Source organism: Copadichromis virginalis, linkage group LG12 (assembly GCF_057382275.1).
Source record: "Copadichromis virginalis isolate Kocher_CV1m ecotype Utaka linkage group LG12, C_Virginalis_male_GT1.1, whole genome shotgun sequence".
NCBI lineage: Eukaryota > Metazoa > Chordata > Actinopteri > Cichliformes > Cichlidae > Copadichromis > Copadichromis virginalis.
The window spans coordinates 4781112-4800873 of NC_140629.1; the positions used below are offsets into that span (position 1 = coordinate 4781112).

Below are 19762 nucleotides of genomic sequence, written 5' to 3' on the forward strand. Positions count from 1 at the left end.
CCCCCTGCAGTATGCCTACCAGCCCAACAGGTCCACGTCAGACACCATCGCTGCTGCCCTTCACTATTCATTCTCCCACCTGGAAAACAAAGACTCATACATCAGAGTACTTTTTGTTGATTACAGCTCCGCTTTCAATACTGTCATCCCAAACAAACTCACTCACAAGCTGGCAACACTCAACCTGCACCCTCACTATGTGACTGGCTACAGGACTTTTTGACTGGCAGGCCTCTGTCAGGATCGGCAACAGGACTTCAGTCAGCATTATTACAAACACTGGCGTCCCACAAGTTTGCGTCCTCAGCCCCACCCTCTACACCCTGTACACCCACGACTGTGTCGCCTCCAACAAAGACAACATCATTTTGAAGTTCACAGATCAGTGATCGGTCGCATCACTGGAGGGGACGAAGCGGCTTATAGGAGAGAGGTGGCCGCTCTGGTGTCATGGTGTGAGGACAACAACCTCACCCTCAACACTGAAAAACAAAGGAGATGATAGTGGACACGAGGAAGAAGAGGAGGCCTCACCCACCGCTGTCTATCTGGGGCCTTGAAGTGGAGAGGGTGAGCAGCTTTAGGTACCTGGGCGTCTACATCTCTGAGGACCTCACCTGGACACTGAACACCACACAGCTGGTCAAGAAGGCTCAGCAGCGGCTGTATTTCCTGAGGACGCTGAGGAAATTTGGTATGTCGACCAAGATCCTCAGCAGGTTCTACAGCTGCATTGTGGAGACCCTGACTAGCTGCATCACTGCATGGTACGGCAGCACTACTGCTATGGACCGCAAACGCCTGCAGAGAGTGATAACAACTGCGGAGAAGATCACCAGGACCCCGCTGCCCTCTCTGCAGAGCATCTACCATCGCAGAGTCCAGAGGAGAGCTGCCTCCATCCTCAAAGACCCCCAACTGTTCACACTTCTGCCCTCGAGACGAAGGTTTAGGAGTGTGAAATCCAGAACATCCAGACTCACTAACTCCTTCTTCCACTGCTGTCGGACACCTGAACAGCTGACCCATTTTGAACAGTAATAATAATTTTTTTTTCCACGTCTGGTCATCTTACATATTAAGCCAGCATATTGAGCTATAGCTCTTTTGCACACATCTGTTTCAAATCTCCATGTTTTGTCTCCTTTTCTGTCTTCAGCTATTTATTTGTACTATTTGTATTTATATGTTCTATTTCTATTGTATATATTAATCGGCATCTGTGGGTGGACAGCAAAGAAAGAATTTCATTGCACAAAGAAATGACAATAAACACTTTGAATCTTGAATCTTGATTGATTCAGAAGTCAACATCTACAGGTTCTTATAAATGATGTTTTTGCCACAATATTTTCCCCCATATCTAAAAAAAGGAAAGCTAAATAAATTACACATTGGCACATTTAAGCAGTGATCCTTTAACATGTTTTTAATTTCAACTACATACCTATAATAGACCTATATTTGCTAATAAATAATCAGACATGGGAAGGACTGATTGCTATAAACCTCCTCAAGATATTTCATCTGTTATTCCAGGTGGGAATTTCTCCAGGAAATGTTTGCAGTGCTATGAGTAAAGCGATATGCTTTTGTATCCCCACACTGGAAAGAAAATCCAAATTTATAAAAGAATGTTTTGTAATTTGTGGTTTACCTGATGTGCCTGCTAGTGTGCCAGGTAGTGTATGAAGGTAAAACTAAATGAGATTTAGAAATCAGGATCTCTGACCATGAAACCAAAACAAAGAACAGAGATGAAAGATCTCCCGTCCCTAGATGTGTTAATGCTGCTGTTCATTATGCATTTTTGAATGTATCAAAATGTTACGTCCCCCTAAAAAATGATGAAATGGAAACCGGGAAGCATGCACTACAAAATGAAACCCTTAAGATTTAAAAGAAGAACTATGAATTTTTGTGCTCTATTGTAATTCGTATATTATGGGTAACCCACCTTTTTTCATGTGTTATGTGATGCTATTTCAATTAAATATGTGGTGTCCTTATCATTTTTAGAGAATTTGTAGGACAAGGTAATATACTATTTTCTTTCATTTGCTACTTTTTGGCAAAGTTTACTTGCAGATGGTTTCTGTGACACATTTAAACATCACGTGTGAAGCTATTACTGCCATGTACTTCTCAAATGACGACTTGCTCTTCTTTGACAAACACTGAGAACTGTGCATATCGGTAGATGCTGGTGTTTTGGTTGTCATTATGATTCAAAAGTTGTGACAACGACATAGCTCTCGTTTTCAAAGGATAACTACAATAGACTTAAAGGTCATCACTGACTCAAAATGGAAGCTTACACGTGTGTAAAAGGAGTGACTGGTTGTGATGGTGAACAGTAACTGGAGTGTCTACTACGTGAAATTCTGTGACATCTCCAGTACTTGCAGAAAGCATTTTGATACAGCTAAAAGATACTGAAATATTTGTGGTCTCAACCACATATGTCAGAAACATAAAAAGAAACAACATTTTTCCTCCATCTGTAATGGGCCAAATAACCCTCGAAGCAAGACATTTTAAAACATCCTCGTTGCTTTTACTTCTGTATTTTGCTGTTATTTATTTGTCGTGAATGAAAAGCACACTGTGGGGCAAGTGTGTCATGAAAACAAAGGTGACACGATTTTATGACAGTGACTGTAATGTCCTTCAGGATTGTGCTTAGTGCTAAACAGATATTGATAACATGCCAGGAGTTTAAGGAAAGACGACATGTGAGCAGTCTTTGAAAACTTTTGCTGTTTACATCTATATACGGTTTTTACTACAAACCGTGCCAAGTCTGAATCTTGAAAGACTCGAGCAGCTGATGTCAAGCAGCTGAAATCCGGCTCTGTCTCGATGTGTGCCTATATCTTGGCTGCATGCCTACGTACGCTTTCTCTTTCCATTCACAAAGGAGCTCTCATTGTTATTCACCATCCTGTATCGACAGATTTAGATTGCTTTCCATGCTTGATTGATGACGAGGTGAAACAAGTGCGCTCTATACACTCTCTTAGCGAAGCTCTATCTCTTGTGTGAGGCACTCCATAATTTATTCAGGTTACTCTACAGAAACTGTGCTGTTGCATAAGTCCCCCTGACTTAAATAGCTGCAGTACTGTCCTTGTTGCCTTCTTGAGTGTATTTTCTCCCTCTAGGTGCTGTTCTGCCTTTTGGAAATGGGACCACAAGTCCTATTTTCCATGTTCTAGTTTGAGAAGAGAGTAAGTGAGCCAGCAGTTCTGTGGATGCCAAATTATGCTCTCTTGACCTGCTGGCTTATCACCAATGAAGACATCTTTTAGAAAGGTTGTGATTTTCATTAGTGGGAGCTGTAACTTTCTATGCATGTACAGTAATGTCAATGAAAACAACGGTTTGCGTGCTGGTAATTAATTATACCCCATCAACATTATATTTAAAGCAATGCTATTTAAATGTAGGCTCCACAGGAACACTCATTAATCTTTCCGAGATACAGCTCAGTGCCCAGGGCCACGTTTTCTGTTTATTTCCCCCTGTATTACTTACTATATGCTGCTTTCCTGCTTTGTCTCCATATTTTTGTTTTTGCTCTTTGATTTCGAGAAAACATATACAGAACTCGCTTTTCCAACCGCCGGAGGCACGCGGAGATATAAAATAAGTTGTTTCGTAACAAGCCTCCTAAAGGATTCAGCGTTCTTCAGCAAGGGTATGGTCAGTAAGTAGGACGCATTTCTAAACATGCTGAGATGTAAGTAAGTCACAAGAAGCTGCTGACTGAACACATTGGTCCAAAAAGTCAAAGCAAAGTCATTTTTGGTCTTCCTTTTTCACCAGGAAACTATCACAGCCACTCAGCGTGCTCTTCTCTCCCTGACAAGATGGGTTTTGACAGTCCTGCGCTTGAGTGTTTGATCTGTAGGCTCTAGAAGACGAAGCAAGGGCCCACGGGGTTTGGCAGCAGCAGTGTTGAGGAGCCCAAGGGACTGAGCATCAGCCGCTGCTCTCAGAAACGAGCCTGGTGTTTTCCTTCTAACACCAGCCCAACATTTTACAGATCTCAGAATACCAACAAACACTATTGCAAAGACTGTACGCACCGTCAGGGAGGAATGAGAGCATTTCACTGCGCTTCCCAAGTGGCCCCAATTCATTCTAATAAATCCAGACAAGACCAAAGCACCGGCGCTCTGTTTTGTTGTTTCTTATACAGCTGTTTCAATAGAAAGCGATTTTTCATTTTATTACAGTGTGTCATACAGTATTTGCCACAGCTAGTTGGGAATAACAATATCAATAAAACCATATCTTGTAATTAAATGCTTTTTGGATGCAAAACAAAAAGTTATTTTTTGGCAGTTAAAACTTGCAGAGCACATTTATTTAAACAAGGTTAGTTTAAAGCATTGTTCCACTTTTTTAATACGCATTAAAAAAGGATAAAATCTATCTTCTGAGCCAGCAATGTTATTCTGAAATACCTACTCAACCATTAGATAATAATGTAATCTGCCACAAATTGTCATTTATGAGTCTGCATGACTTTGGTGACCACCTGATATTTCTAGTAATGGTGAAGTCATGTTTCGTGGCTAGAAGAATTACTTCTAGATCCTGCTGGTAAAGGACAGTCAGCAATCAGTCAGTAATGTGCATCAGTTAAATAGTGAAAGCAAAGCAGTCCTTGGATGATGATGAAAGGAGCCATAAAATAGAAAAAGAAAGAGGTGTTGGCAGTACGGCAAGCAGAGCAGTCATTAAGTGCACCACCGAGTTTGTCCTGTCTTTGCTTCCCGGTGTCAAAGGTCAAATACAGTTGGCATGAAAAAAGAATTTTCAGTGCCAGAAGATGAAAAGAGTCCACTTACTGTTTAATTAATGCAGAGACAGGATGAGATCATCAGAGTTTGTTTTGTGAAGCTGGCAAACAAAACAGTGCTTTACTGGAACTGTCCAATTCTGTAAATTCATGTTGTAACTGAGTATAATTTGTTAAGTCATAATTACACAGAAGATACTGATGCACGTCTCCAGTGTGCCAGTGTGTTGATTTCTCTTTGTCTATCAGTGCTGATTGTGTTATTCAGAGATGACTGCTGATTGAAACCAATTTAAATAAACACTACTGGTGTGGATAAAATATACGGCGCTGCAGCAGTCTGAGTCACCCCTCATTTCTTTACAGTGTGTTGAGAAATAGAAATCCTGTGCAAACATATATGGAAATACAGAATAAAGTCTGTATAAATCGAATAAGCTTTTATTATTCAATACAGTGAGAACTGTCATAGACAAGCTTTCTTCTCATTTCTTTACGTAGTCTTCGGGAATAGTTCTCCAGGCTTCTTCGAGGACATTCAAAGCTCTTCTTTGGATGTTTCTGCCTTTTGTTCTTTTCTCTGTCAAGATGATCCCACTGCTTCAGTACTGGTTGGGGCTTTGGGGAGGCACTCCATGACTGGTAGTGTCCCACTGTGTGTTTTCCTATCCAGGTATGCTTTAACTGCACAGCAGTCTGTTTGGGATCACTGTTATGCTAAAAAAAAAAAAAAAAAACGTCCACTCCCAACAAGAGCCTTCTAGATTATGTTGAATGATGGATTAAAATCTGATGGTGCTGTTCAACATTCATAATTTCATCCATTTTGACAGCAGTGCCTGGCGGAGCCTCCACTGCTTTACAGATAGCTGTAGACTCACTCTTGTACAGGGAGTGCAGAAACATTAGGCAAGTTGTATTTTTGAGGAATAATGTTATTATTGAACAACAACCATGTTCTCAATGAACCCAAAAAACTCATTAATATCAAAGCTGAATGTTTGTGGAAGTAGTTTTTAGTTTGTTTTTAGTTTTAGCTATTTTAGGGGGATATCTGTGTGTGCAGGTGACTATTACTGTGCATAATTATTAGGCAACTTAAAAAACAAATATATACCCATTTCAATTATTTATTTTTACCAGTGAAACCAATATAACATCTCCACATTCACAAATATACATTTCTGACATTCAAAAACAAAACAAAAACAAATCAGCGACCAATATAGCCACCTTTCTTTGCAAGGACACTCAAAAGCCTGCCATCCATGGATTCTGTCAGTGTTTTGATCTGTTCACCATCAACATTGCGTGCAGCAGCAACCACAGCCTCCCAGACACTGTTCAGAGAGGTGTACTGTTTTCCCTCCTTGTAAATCTCACATTTGATGATGGACCACAGGTTCTCAATGGGGTTCAGATCAGGTGAACAAGGAGGCCATGTCATTAGTTTTTCTTCTTTTATACCCTTTCTTGCAGCCACGCTGTGGAGTACTTGGACGCGTGTGATGGAGCATTGTCCTGCATGACAATCATGTTTTTCTTGAAGGATGCAGACTTCTTCCTGTACCACTGCTTGAAGAAGGTGTCTTCCAGAAACTGGCAGTAGGACTGGGAGTTGAGCTTGACTCCATCCTCAACCCGAAAAGGCCCCACAAGCTCATCTTTGATGATACCAGCCCAAACCAGTACTCCACCTCCACCTTGCTGGCGTCTGAGTCGGACTGGAGCTCTCTGCCCTTTACCAATCCAGCCACGGGCCCATCCATCTGGCCCATCAAGACTCACTCTCATTTCATCAGTCCATAAAACCTTAGAAAAACCAGTCTTGAGATATTTCTTGGCCCAGTCTTGACGTTTCAGCTTGTGTGTCTTGTTCAGTGGTGGTCGTCTTTCAGCCTTTCTTACCTTGGCCATGTCTCTGAGTATTGCACACCTTGTGCTTTTGGGCACTCCAGTGATGTTGCAGCTCTGAAATATGGCCAAACTGGTGGCAAGTGGCATCTTGGCAGCTGCACGCTTGACTTTTCTCAGTTCATGGGCAGTTATTTTGCGCCTTGGTTTTTCCACACGCTTCTTGCGACCCTGTTGACTATTTTGAATGAAACGCTTGATTGTTCGATGATCACGCTTCAGAAGCTTTGCAATTTTGAGACTGCTGCATCCCTCTGCAAGATATCTCACTATTTTTGACTTTTCTGAGCCTGTCAAGTCCTTCTTTTGACCCATTTTGCGAAAGGAAATACGTTGCCTAATAATTATGCACACCTGATATAGGGTGTTGATGTCATTAGACCACACCCCTTCTCATTACAGAGATGCACATCACCTAATATACTTAATTGGTAGTAGGCTTTCGAGCCTATACAGCTTGGAGTAAGACAACATGCATGAAGAGGATGATGTGGACAAAATACTCATTTGCCTAATAATTCTGCACTCCCTGTATGTCTGTCTTGACCACACTGACAGCAATATGAACTAAAAATGTAAAATTTGGATTCATCACTTCATAGCACCTTGTTCCACTGATATTCAGACCATTTTTGTGTAATCTGGTTTACCTCAGCCTTTGATCCCTGTTTTCCTTTCTTACAAATATTTTATTTTAAGCCACCGTTCCACAAAGACTTTTTCTGAAGCAGATGGATGAACTCCATCTGCTAAAGGCCACATTTATCTCTCCAGTCCTGTATCAGGTCTTTGCTGGATTTTTCTCTGTTTCTTAAGGGCTTAACTTCAGATACTGTTTGTTTGCTATCAAACTGTCATCTTTTTGGGCATTTTGTGTTTGATTCACAGCTCAGTGTTAAGTGGCTTAACAATCCTCAGAAAGTGGTCAGTCACTCTAAAGTGAGTGAAAAAGCAGCCAATGTCCAAAGAAAAACAAAAAACAAAGCCTGGAAAATCTGGAAGCAAAATATAATAAACTAGGGATGACTTGTGCGCAGTACTGTCAGTGATTGATTAGATTTGCTATGAAATATTAAAAGCCACTGCGGCACACTTCTAATGTTATTTGAAAGGGCCGTGGAAATAAATTCTAAAAATATAAAGTGGACAGACACTGACGTGTCTTAGTGCAGCTACGGCTGATACTGAGAACAGGAAATACTTTCACCCAAATACAATATTGATGGTAAATGTTTTGCTTTGCTGTTGGTAAAGAGAGTAACATCATTCACAAGAACATTTGGTAAAACAAGGGGATGGCGATTTGGGAGAGAAATAAAGAATTCATACAAAAAAAAGAATGAAATGAATGATGAATGAAACCCAGACATAAAGCTTCAAGAAAGCTTCTGGTTTGTTTCATATCGTTTGAACACTGACCGTACGTAGAGCTGCTTCTTGGGGGAAAAGGACATCTGATCATCAATTATCCACTATGTATAGCTGTAATGAGGGCTTTCTTTATTATGCAAGTTAAATACAACATTAATTCTGGGCAAGCTTCGGTGTTCCCTTCAGGAATTAATATTGAGAAAATATCTTTTTTTTAATGTGCAGTACACAGTGAGAACTGGGGGAAAGGACACAAAAGCTTAAAAGCCATGCCCAGTGTTTCCTAAGCCAATTTTCAATGCTGTATTTATTTCTGACTGAACTTTCTCATTCACGAAGATTAAACATTTTGTCTTTGTATATCAGCTTTACTTGATATAATTGCTGATAGTCATACTCAGATTCATGCTTGGGATTAACTGAAGGAAAGAGAGAGAAGTGGTGCTTTACTGCAGAAAGCAGGGCCCTTAGTTTGCACTGAATAGAGGAAGCAAAAGCCTGCAATATAATTTGTGCAGTGGAGTTTCGTGATTACTGTGGTTAACTGTTACAGCATCCACAGTTTGTTAGCTCTCTCTAAAATGAACATCGTGGTTTACATCTCTGCACAGCTGAACATTATGAAAGAAAAACACAAACACAGTGAGAATATTGAGTGTTCTGCACCCTGTTTCCATTGTACTGATGCTCTGCTTCTTGTGCTAAATATCTTTACAGTATATAAAATATATATATATTAGGGGTGCAACGATACACAAAATTCACGGTTCGATACTTTGGTGACACGGTTCGATATTTTTTCGATACAAAAAAATGTTCATGCCTTTTTAATTTGTCATTTATTAAAATTATAAATATATATTTTAACTCAAAAGTACAGTTTTTAAATTTAATGTTGCTGAAACAACAAAATAATAAAAAAATAAATCTATCGGATGGAGAAATCACTCATCTTTGGAAAAGAGAGTTTATTACAGAGAAATGTCTCTTTCCAAAAATAAAAGCTATACTATACGCTTCTTCTGGGCTATATTCTCAGCAGCATATTAAATATATCAGGTCCCCATAAGGAGAATCCTGTGCTAACGGCTGTAAATGACTCGGGTAAAGTTTGTAGCATGTGTGCTTGTTGTTTTTTTTCTGCTTCCACTTCTCTTTGCACTAGGATGATGTCGGAGTAAATGTGCAGTCATATTCGTTGTGTTCCCACTAGTGCTGTCAGCGTTAATCTCATTAAAATCATATTAACGCCACAACACGGCAAATCTACGAGGTACCGCGGATCGCCCCGTGCGTGGGGCTGGACGGCGTCAACACGTTAACAAGCTAACTGCGCTAACGCACTAGTTCCCACCAATTGAGCATTGCGTGGCACATCCAACATACTGTTTTACTTTTGTCCATGATGCGCTTACCTTCAGGGTCATACTTCACATGACGATACATATGCGTACCGAACCGAAAGCACTGTATCAAAAGGTTCAATATCCATACGAGTATTGTTGCACCCCTAATATATATATATATATATATATATATATATATATATATATATATATATATATATATATACACACCAGATGAAGGAAATCCACTTTTGACTGGCTGTGTGACTGTCTCAGAGATGTTTGGCTCTAAAATTATGCCCTTGATGGATAGAGAGAACGTCTACCACTTAAAAGGGAAGAGAGAGCAGCATGCCGCTGTTTGGAAAATAACTGCCTGAGGGGAGGAATGTTTGTGCCATTTTAAGCTAGCATCCCATCTCAGCTCTCTGATCCATTAAACCAAGCTCATCCTCAGACTTTGTTTATATGAGCAAGCCTGTGGTATAGTGGCGGGCACACTTGCCAATACGGCCTATCTCAGTCTTTCCTGATCCAAAATTTTGATTCTTTCAGCAGATTTGGTTGAACCTGGGATCACATGATTAGTTGTGCGTATGGTTACGTGGATCTAACACCTGTCACTTCAATTCAGAGCTGCTTTGATGCTTTTTTATCAGAGCGTCGGCCTGCTCCCTGCTGTTCTTCATCTGCAGAACTGCTGTCTGTTTACAAATCGTACCAAAACTGATGCAGAGTAAAAAAGGGTTTGTTTTGTTTTAGGCTTAAAACTTTACCTTTTGATAGGTAACCATGCTATAGGTGTTGACTAATGGGAGGAGGGGGAGACATGCTGTATGCCTATATGCCACAACTGATGACCATTAATCTTTGCATTTTTGCTTCCACTGTATGCATTTCAAGTGCAATCAGCAAAGAAACTTTACCAGAATTAAATACATGGCAGTGATTCAGGACCATAACATCATCCCCCCCACCACCACCACCACACACACACGCACGCACACACACACACACACACAATGAACAGCAACAAGTAACAATAGTTAATAGTTAATGCAAGTTTACTTTTCAAAGCATCTAAGGTTTAATTTTACACTTTACCTGGGGACATATGCATATTTATAGCTCACTTAATTTATGAAGGCTGTGCTGTGCTAATTGTCTTTTTCTTTTTACTAGAAATACTGTGATTTTTTTCCATAATCCATAAACTGCTTCTATGCTGTTTGATTAACTGTAATGCAGAATTATGAATTCTGCCTCCTACTTTTATTTGTGAGTACTCCTTTAGTTTACTGTAGTCCTGCTTTTCATCTGCATGCCCAAGGCCTTGAGGCATGAGCTCGGCTTTCCCTCGCTATTTATGAGAGATTAATGTTTTTGTTTAATTTCAGCCATGGGGGCAGTTGGGCATTATCAAAAAATAACCCTGAGTGAGAACCATTTAGCTTCTTACTTATGGAGTTTTAATATATTTCATGATGATGTGAATTTAATGATGTGTTGGCCCATTAGCGTTTTTGTAACGATAAAAGAGTGTGATTGTTCGCACCTTATTGTGGGATGCCGGAAACATTATAGGATTAGATAAACATTTTGCAAAATGCACACATTAGTTTTCTTAATGTGAAAGTTGAAACTGCTCTCATGTCTGTGGGGCTAAATATGCCAGCGGAGAGTTAGCATAGCATATAGAAAAAAATGGGTAAACAACTAGCTATCTACGTACAAAGGCTAAAAAAGGAAAGGAAGACAGGAAGTACTCGTACACTATCTAGTTTGCTGTGTGTAACAATGTGAGATATTGGCGCACTGACTTGCTGAAGTTTTGTCCAGACTTACCTCATTAAACTTTTTTGTTTAAAGCGTGATTTCAGGACTCCATCAGGTTTTCAAAATGTGCACACAGAATTGTTAAGGTTACACTGCACACACACATGCCAAGATATGTTAAATTTTCACCTAATAGCACTTTGGGAATCGCCTTGTTGGTGCAGGAATACCAAGTGATGCCTGTCAAATGTGTTATCTTTTGCATTTCTCATTGCTAAAGAAATGAGAAGAAGCAGTGTGTTTTTGCAGTTGGCCCTTAGTAACAAAGTGCCTGTTCTTTGTTAAGTTGTTAGTAGGTCTTGAGCTATATGCCTTTGTTATGCCAAAATCAGAGGTCACTATCAAATATTCCTCTGAACATGTTCAAGAAGCCAACGTCCAAAGAAATACTTTGAAAAACATTCAGGAAGCCTGGAGAACGATTACTCAAGACCATTTTAAGAAAATTGCAAGAAAGTTGGGCTCATTGGAAGCAAAATCTAAAGAACGAGGGGTGGCTCAAGACTTTTGGGATGTAGTGTAAATCTGATCCACAATCCCTCTGTAAAACAGCCCTGGAAGCACTTTAGTTCAAAACCTCACTGATGTTGGACAGGTCTGGGCCCGTTTTTTGATTTAACTGAGAATTTAATAAAGAATGTCAACGCAAGTTCCTGCTCTAACACATTACTGAAAGTGAAATAAGGTTTATAAAATGCATTACCAGTTTTGGTTTGGAAATGTTGATGCTTATTCACATCTTTTTGGGTGCAAATTTATTCCACTGGCCTCTTCGTTCAGTTTATTTTGTTAACATTCACAACAGTGTAGATGACATTGATTTCACCTTGTGAGTATGTCATCAAATCAAACTGTGTTTCTACTGTCATTTATTACCACTGCATCTACCACTACAATTTCGTAAAGTCTTTGTATCTCTTCATAACTTTATAACTTTGTGGGGATGTAAACAATACAGTAGTCCACTCACTTTATAATCCAGTCTCACACTGTTTTTAATTTATACAGAATTTATGACTAATTAATTTTTTTTTTATGTTACAATATTTTGATGTATGAGATATCTGAGGACACTGTTGTTGTGTGGTTTTCTTATTTCTGCTACATCAAAGTGTGAAGTCATATATCTGAAGTTCATGCACTTCCAGTGACTATGAAAATGAATAAACTTCATTATTCTTGTTACACGGATAACAGAAAACTTGAAATCTTAAAATGAATTGAAAATTACAATATAGATCATTTGACACAAATCAGTGTGATTGTTACATCTTAATTCTGAGCCGTGTCTTAAATATCTTTAGAGAGTCACAGAACATAAACATATTGTTGGCATGACAGTATGAGAGGTCAGCATTCCTTCACAAACTCCACAGCAACCCTGTCACTTAGCAACAAGAGCATGATGGAGAGAGCCAGGACCTCTTAAAATAGTCCTAATCCACTTCTCACTGATTTTAAACTACGATTAGAAGTACTTTTCACTGTGATGACCTTCTGAGAGTATAATCACAGTCTGTGTAAATGTGTTCTCTTGGATGTGGAGGCTGACCAAAGGCCCCTAATCCAATCCTTTAAAAAAAAGCACACGTTTCTTTCGATGTCCTTCATATAGATAGAGAGATCATGCTCCACCTGGAACTTAATAACACACTTTTCCAATGCAAAGTAATTGATAACTGGTTTACAGAGCTAAATCTTAAGAGCTTTAAAAAAGTAGTTTGAAGGATGTCTCACCTCTCATCCAGGAACCTGGAGCAGCAAGTAGCAACGGACCAAAAGCAGATTGATGTTCTTGTTTAATGTAGAAGACTGTTTAGCCCACGACTCTGTTGATGTGTGTATATAGTTGTACAGCTGTAAGTTATTAGTTCTCTTGTTGCCCAGGGATGGTATGATGAGCTAATACTGGATACCACTGCTTTAAAGCACTGCCTGTAAATGTCCAACCTATATGAGTCCTACAGAAACAAAAATAAAACAATTGTGTCCAGACAACCGACCGAACAAAAACTGAAAACTTCCTGTCTGTGCTCTGAGTCCCTGGAGGTTGAGGTGAAAAATATTGTGAACAAGGTCAGCGTGATCAGACGTACCTCATCTACCCGCCTTGAGCCTGGCTGTGACAATTTCATCTGGGGGAAAATTGTCAAAAATACTGTGATTCCCAGAGGCAGCAGGCAGCTTAATGGCCACTGCTTTTTTTTGCCTGATGATCATCGTGCTCTCATTGTTACGGCCGGGACCGTTTCAGACGAGTGACAGGACTCAAACGCAAGACGCCGAACAGCTCGTAAATATATTTTAAGAATAATGTTTAATGTGCACACAAAATATTCATAAACAAAAGGTGAGCGTAGACGTTAACTAAATAATGATCTGGTCCGGGTCCGGGGATTGGACTGGAAAGCAAGTCACAAAAGGTCCAGGGAAAGGTCGGGGTCACTGTAACAGAATGCAAATGTTCAAAACATAGATAAAGGAGGCATATGAATATGTTGTTTGGCTCAAAATCCTCCTTCGTACTGTGTACTTGCCAACGGAGGTCGGAGATAACATAGAGGGGGAGTAATCCGGGTGTGTAAATCCAAAAACTCCTGGCGTGGAGGCAGAGAGGCAGGTAGGTAGTTTTGGTGGTAGCCTGAGGGACTGCCAGAAGGTCCAGCATCCAAGTAGAAGCTCTTCGCCAGGGGTTTAACAGTTAGGTGTAGTGATGTTTAGCAGAGAATCTGGCGAAGAGAGATTGAGAACGCTGGCCTTATGAGTCCCCCGGCTAATTACCCACAGATGTCAACGATCAGCAAAAACCACTGAGGCCCCTCCCAGGGGTGGAGACGCCGGCTCGGAGGGAGACACACTGGCACACACCCGGACCATGACAGTACCCCCCCCTCAAGGGACGCCACCCGGCGGCCGACCAGCACCCGCCCCACGACGTGACCTAAGAAAATCAGAAACCATCACAGAGTCAAGCATCAAAGAACGAGGAACCCAAGAACGCTCCTCCGGCCCATAACCCTCCCAGTCCACCAAAAACTGCAGCCCCCTACCCCGCCGCCGCACATCCAGAATGCGCCGGACAGAAAACGCAGGATGCCCGTCAATGAGCCGGGCGGGAGGCGGGGGAACCGGAGGCGGGCACAGATGACTAGACACCACCGGCTTCACCTGAGAAACGTGAAAGACCGGGTGAACCCTCAAGGCAGCAGGCAAACGGAGCTTGACAGCCGAAGGGCTGAGGACCCTGTCCACAGAATAGGGGCCGATGTAACGAGGAGACAACTTGCGGGAGGATGCCCTGAGAGGGATGTCTTTCGCAGCGAGCCACACCTTCTGTCCAGGTAAGTAAACAGGCGCAGGAGACCGGCGACGGTCGGCACAGCTACGTTGGCGAGCCACAGCTCGCAACAGCGCCTCCCGCGTACGAGACCAGACCCGACGGCAGCGCTGTAGATGATGCTGGACCGAGGGGACAGCAAGATCAGCCTCCTCCACCGGAAACAGGGGCGGCTGATAACCCAAAGAGGCCTCAAACGGTGACAACCCAGTAGCAGACGAAACCAAGGAGTTGTGGGCATATTCCACCCACGGCAGATACGAGGCCCAAGTCGCAGGGTTATGACAGGTCACACAGCGGAGCGCGGCCTCCAGCTCCTGATTTAAACGTTCCGTCTGGCCGTTCGTCTGAGGATGGTAACCAGAGCTCAGACAAGGCCTGGCCCCCAAAGCAGCGCAAAAAGAACCCCAAACCTGGGACGAGAACTGCGGACCCCTGTCCGAAACTATTTCCACAGGAATGCCATGAAGCCGAAAAACATGGTCCAACAACAACGTAGACGTCTCAGCCGCAGTGGGCAACTTCTCCAAAGCGACGAAATGAGCAGCCTTAGAAAACCGATCCACGACCGAGAGAATAGTGGTCTTCCCAGCCGAAACCGGGAGTCCCGTAACAAAATCCAGGGCGATGTGGGACCAAGGGCGATGAGGCGTAGACAACGGCTGCAACAGCCCAGCAGGACGGTGAGTACGCGACTTACACCTGGCACACACAGGGCACGCAGCCACATACTCCCGAACATCTTTATCCAGAGTGGCCCACCAAAAATGTCTCTTAACCATAGAAGTCGTCCTGCCCCTGCCCGGGTGACACGCAAACCTCGAAGCGTGCACCCATTCCAGTACCTTGGAGCGAGCAGCCGCGGGAACAAAACGCCGGTTAGGCGGTCCCGTGCCCGGATCCGGTTCCGTCCGGAGGCCCCGGTCGATGGCATCCTCCACCTCCCAGGTAATAGCTCCCACCGTACAGCCGGCCGGAAGAATGGTGGAAAACTCCGCCGGACCCGTGTCAGAGTCAAACTGCCGAGAGAGGGCATCCGGTTTGGTGTTTCTGGAACCCGGGCGATAAGAAATGGAAAAGTTAAAACGTGCGAAAAACAGCGACCAACGAGCTTGACGTGCATTCAACCTCTTCGCACCGCGTAGGTACGTCAAGTTCTTATGATCCGTCCACACCAGGAACGGTAGCGCCGCGCCTTCCAGATGATGACGCCACTCCTCCAACGCCAACTTAACGGCAAGCAGCTCCCGGTCCCCCACATCATAGTTCCGTTCCGCTGGTGAAAGCCGCCGAGAGAAAAAGGCGCACGGCCGCAGCTTAGAGGAGGGGCCGGCACGTTGTGAAAGCACAGCCCCCACCCCCACATCAGAAGCATCCACCTCCACAATAAAAGCCTTAGACGGATCGGGTTGAGCGAGGATGGGCGCAGTAGAAAACAGATGTTTCAGCTCCGTGAATGCGCTGTCAGCTTCGGCGGACCAGCCGAACGGAAGCTTCGTAGAGGTAAGGCGTGTAAGCGGAGCCGCCACTAGACTGTAGTTCCTTATAAACCGACGATAGAAATTCGCAAATCCCAAAAACCCCTGGAGTTGCTTGCGAGTAGAAGGCACAGGCCAGTCAGTGACCGCCTTCACCTTAGCCGGATCCGTCTTCACCTGCCCCCCTGCCAAGATGTATCCCAGGAAAGAGACCGATGTCAAATGAAACTCACATTTCTCAGCCTTGGCATACAGTCTGTTTTCCAAGAGGCGTTGAAGGACAGCACGGACATGTGAATGATGCTCAGCCAAAGACTTAGAAAAAATAAGAATGTCATCTAAATAGACGAACACAAAACGGTCGAGGAAATCCCGCAGGACGTCATTTATTAGGGCCTGAAACACCGCTGGAGCGTTCGTTAAACCGAAAGGCATAACGAGATACTCGAAATGACCCAGGGGGGTGTTAAACGCGGTCTTCCACTCGTCTCCCTGACGGACTCGCACCAAATGATAAGCATTGCGAAGATCTAACTTAGTGAACACCGTGGCACCCTGTAGCGATTCAACAGCGGAGCTAATGAGTGGCAAGGGATACTTATTTTTAACAGTGACGTCATTCAAGCCCCTGAAATCAATACACGGCCGAAGAGACCCATCCTTCTTGTCTACAAAAAAAAACCCCGCCGCCACGGGGGACGAAGACGGACGGATTAACCCAGCCGCTAATGAATCCCTAATATACTCCTCCATCGCAGCACGTTCAGGCCTAGAGATACTATATAACCGGCTCTTGGGCAGGGACGCTCCGGGGAGCAAATCAATCGCACAGTCATAAGGGCGATGGGGCGGTAGGGACTGCGCTTTGATCTTACTGAATACCTCCCGCAAATCATGATACTCAGGCGGCACCCCTGAGAGATCGGGGACATATTCGTCAGTCCCCGTAGCCTCCCCCGGGCCGGGAAAACGGGCGGAAGTCAGACAATTGGAGTGGCAAAAAGGGCTCCAGCTGACAACCCTTTGCCCCTCCCAATCCAAGTGCGGATTGTGTAAGCACAGCCAGGGATAACCCAAAGTGAGCGGAGTATCAGGTGAATCGAGGACAAAAAAGGTGAGTTTTTCCCTATGATTCCCCGAAGTGCATAGTGACACTGGACCAGTGCGAAAAGAAATTCTAGTGAAAACCTGGTTATTAATCGCTCTAACTGGAATGGGCGGCTCAAGGCGCACGAGCGGAACGCCTAATCGTTCAGCGAGATCGAGACTGATTAAATTCTGTTCAGAACCAGAATCTAATAAGGCTGTGCACGAATGAGTACTCTGTAGCATCTCCAAGGTGACAGGGAGTTGTAAACGGGGTTTCTGACCAGAATTCGAACCGCCCACCCGTATCCCCGATTCTACCGGCGGGCGACACCTTTTCCCTCCTTCGGGCATGCAGCAATCAAGTGTTCCAGCGAGCCACAGTAAAAACAGGCATGAGCCCGACGCCGCCGCTCCCTCTCCTCCGGTGTCAACCGTGACCGGCCAATCTGCATAGGCTCCGGCTCGGGATCAGTGACGTAAGCCGAGGCGACAAACTCATGCGAGTCCACAGTCGGAGGCGGCGACGGTGACGTACCCGGAAACGAGCGCGGTAAACGGCGCTGGGATTTGTAGTTCCTGTCCCTCTCCCTGTCACGCAACCTGTTGTCAATGCGAAGGGAGAGGGACGCCAGTTCCTCAAAAGATTTTGGCTCATCACGGGAGGCAAGCTGGTCTTTCATACCCTCGTTCAATGCCCGGAAAAACACCCCACGCAGAGCGTCGTCAGGCCAACCAGTTTCGGCGGCAGCAGTACGAAAATCAATCAAAAAATCAGCAACCCTCTGACGGCCCTGGCGAAGATCCAGCAGCCTCTGCGCAGAACTACCCTCAGAAATGGGGTGCGCAAACGTTTTCTGGAATTCCCCCAAAAACACCTCATAAGAACAGGTTAACAAAGGATTCTTCGATAGATACGCCTCCGCCCATTTAAGTGCACGATTACGCAGTTTACCCACCAAATAAGATATCTTATTAGAATCCGCAACAAATGTGCGCGGAGAACGACCGAAAACAAGGTCAACCTGAAGCAAAAACCCGCTACAACTCCCTGGATCCCCTGAGAATGGTTCGGGCTCCGGGGACGTAGCATCACGGAAAGCTGATGTAGGTGGAGATGCAACGGCAACAGGTTGAGGCAGAGGAGCTGGTGTACCGGAGTCTTGGCCCGCGGGGCCCGAGGCGGAACCAGCAGCAGTAGAAATATCAGTTTGTAAAGCCTGGAGGGTCTCCAGTATTTTACTTTGACCATCTCTAAGAGTCTGCTGCTGGGCTAACAGGAACTGAATAGATTGTTCATGACTTCCTAATATCGCCCCCTGCCTCTGAATGGCTGACCGTTCCGCGTCTGCTGAGTCCATAACTGCTGGCCAGATTCTACTGTTACGGCCGGGACCGTTTCAGACGAGTGACAGGACTCAAACGCAAGACGCCGAACAGCTCGTAAATATATTTTAAGAATAATGTTTAATGTGCACACAAAATATTCATAAACAAAAGGTGAGCGTAGACGTTAACTAAATAATGATCTGGTCCGGGTCCGGGGATTGGACTGGAAAGCAAGTCACAAAAGGTCCAGGGAAAGGTCGGGGTCACTGTAACAGAATGCAAATGTTCAAAACATAGATAAAGGAGGCATATGAATATGTTGTTTGGCTCAAAATCCTCCTTCGTACTGTGTACTTGCCAACGGAGGTCGGAGATAACATAGAGGGGGAGTAATCCGGGTGTGTAAATCCAAAAACTCCTGGCGTGGAGGCAGAGAGGCAGGTAGGTAGTTTTGGTGGTAGCCTGAGGGACTGCCAGAAGGTCCAGCATCCAAGTAGAAGCTCTTCGCCAGGGGTTTAACAGTTAGGTGTAGTGATGTTTAGCAGAGAATCTGGCGAAGAGAGATTGAGAACGCTGGCCTTATGAGTCCCCCGGCTAATTACCCACAGATGTCAACGATCAGCAAAAACCACTGAGGCCCCTCCCAGGGGTGGAGACGCCGGCTCGGAGGGAGACACACTGGCACACACCCGGACCATGACACTCATATCTGCGTATTCTCCTGTGATTTAATTTTCTACAGTCTAAAATGAGGCACACAGTCTGGCCCAACTTCAGTCAGTTAACCGTTTTCCGCATCTGTCATCCAGGCATGAAGAGTTGAGCGAAGATAGATTATCAAGACTTTATTCAGTCTTCAGAACAAATGGCTGTTATGTCATACACTATATGCAAGAAACCTGCACATTTTAAATATGCCTTTAGAAAACAGCGAGCAGTTACTATATTAATGTTTTGAAGAAGAGATACATGTAGAAGAAGAGGTACATGTATCAGAATCAGAATCAGAAAGGGTTTTATTGCCAAATGTTGAGCGGGTTTACAACATTAGGAAATTGCTGCGGTGCTTCAGTGCAAACATACTGTTATAAATTAAGCTTAAATAGACATGAAAATAAAAATGAGAATAAGAATTAAAAGTGCTAAGTAGATAGATAGATGATACATGATATATACATGAGTGCAGGTGGTGATCAGTGCCAAACATGGAATGATGCAGTGAACAGTAGTAAATGATGCAGTAGTAAATAGCAAC

At 43.7% G+C, this 19762-nt stretch overlaps 2 long non-coding RNA genes across 2 annotated transcripts; both read right to left on the minus strand.

The window, feature by feature from the left end:
- Positions 1-13575: 13575 nt before the first annotated feature.
- LOC146696326 (uncharacterized) lies at positions 13576-14394 on the minus strand. The gene is made up of 2 exons (XR_014923224.1): positions 13815-14394; positions 13576-13722 (listed from the first exon to the last, which is right to left on the minus strand). It is a non-coding gene; the product is annotated as an uncharacterized LOC146696326 (long non-coding RNA).
- Positions 14395-18626: 4232 nt separating this feature from the next.
- LOC146696327 (uncharacterized) lies at positions 18627-19206 on the minus strand. Its single transcript, XR_014923225.1, has 2 exons — positions 18866-19206; positions 18627-18773 (listed from the first exon to the last, which is right to left on the minus strand). It is a non-coding gene; the product is annotated as an uncharacterized LOC146696327 (long non-coding RNA).
- Positions 19207-19762: the final 556 nt, after the last annotated feature.